The sequence below is a fragment of the Tupaia chinensis genome, unplaced genomic scaffold (assembly GCF_000334495.1).
Source record: "Tupaia chinensis unplaced genomic scaffold, TupChi_1.0 Scaffold144952_1, whole genome shotgun sequence".
Classification (NCBI taxonomy): domain Eukaryota; kingdom Metazoa; phylum Chordata; class Mammalia; order Scandentia; family Tupaiidae; genus Tupaia; species Tupaia belangeri.
This window is the reverse complement of record NW_006204812.1, coordinates 989,034-990,403: the sequence shown is the minus strand read 5'-3', so window position 1 is coordinate 990,403 and position 1,370 is coordinate 989,034. Positions and strand designations below refer to the sequence as shown.

At 70.3% G+C, this 1,370-nt stretch overlaps 1 protein-coding gene across 1 annotated transcript in view; it reads left to right on the top strand.

Moving 5' to 3' along the window:
* Positions 1-42: 42 nt before the first annotated feature.
* Positions 43-1,370, top strand: part of KLHL29 (kelch like family member 29) — a 355,223-nt gene continuing 353,895 nt past the window's right edge. Inside the window, exon 1 of the mRNA XM_006167658.3 lies at positions 43-321. The gene's annotated coding sequence lies outside the window, so the exon portion shown is untranslated. The remainder of the gene's footprint in view (positions 322-1,370) is intronic.

Sequence of the window (1,370 nt, the reverse complement as noted above, 5' to 3'; positions counted from 1 at the left end):
GCCGCCGCCTCGATGAGAGCCGCGCCGCACCGCGCATAGCCGCGCAGGCTGACAAGCAAAAGGACTGACTTCCCTTCCCCGGGCATCCTCCCTGGGCTGCCGGGAGGCGGCGGCGGCGGAGGAGGAGGAGGAAAAGGGGAAGAAGGCAGAGAGCAGGAACGCGAGGAGGTGGACCTGGATCCGTTTCTCCCGACCAGGACCCGAGCGGCCCCAGCTACCGCCACCCGCCGGCGCCGTCCCCTATCCATCAGCCCCCCTGCGCCCACCCGCGACCCCGCGCTCCCTGCGCGTCGGGCCGGGGCCGGAGCTGCGCGGCCGCAGGTAAGAGCCGGGCCAGGCTGGAGAGCCTAGGATGCGGCACCACGGACCCAGAGTGGTGGCGGCTGCGCTGGGCCGGGCCGGGCTTGGGAGCGGGGCCCGGAACCCGGAACGCTGGGCTCGGCTCTGGCGGCGGAGGGAAACACGAGCCCTACCCTCTAGGTGCAAAGGCTGCAGGAGCCCCTGCGCCTGCGCTGCTCCGGGGGAGAAAATGGGGGGAAAAACTTCCTGCCCCCGGGTGTGTGTGCAGGGGGGCTGCCCGGGGCCACTGTCGCGGTGGTCGGAGGTTCTGGAAGCGAGTGTGACCCCTCCCCCAGGCCAGGGCAGCCCCCCTGCTGGGCCCGGCCGCGCGGCTCTCCCCGCCACCTCTCCGGAGCGGCCCAGGGCCCGGGTCGGGCTGGGGGCCAGGAGGCACTGGAGGACTAACCCCGGGGACGGCCGCGCGCCCTACCCTTTGGGGAGGTGCGCGTCTCTGTGCTGTGAGAAGCCAGGCTCAGGTTTCTGCGCCCTCGCACCCTCGGACCTGGATCTCTTAATTTGGGGACCCGGTTTCTTCACTCAATCCCAAGTAACTTTCAGGTAGAGCAGCCTGAAAACCGTCGGGAGGGAACCTCACAGACCTTGCTGTGAACCCCCCACCACCACCGCACTTCTCTTGACACCTTGTGCATTCCGGCTTGTTTGGGGGGGCGAGGATAGATGCGCCCACAAGGATGGAGAAGGGGTGAAGAGATGGTGTCGGGTTGGGAGGGGCTGTTTATGTGTGCAGTAGTGTGGACCTGGAGACGTGTAGTGTGAGAGTGTGAACGCGCGCCCCGACTGCCGCGGGGGGGTGCGGTGTGGCTGAGGGCTCACGTCCGGGTCTCGGTGGCCTGGAGCCGGCGGAGAGCGCGAGGGTTATCTGCGGTCGCCGCGCGGGTGCCCGCGCTGGGCAGCGTCAGCTCCGGGCCCCAGGGAGGAGCGTGGTCGCCCGGGGCCGGGAGCACGGAGCCGAGAGCCCGGTCAGGTCCGAGGCGGCTCCCGGGCAGGTCGGGTCTGCCGTGGCTGGGGAA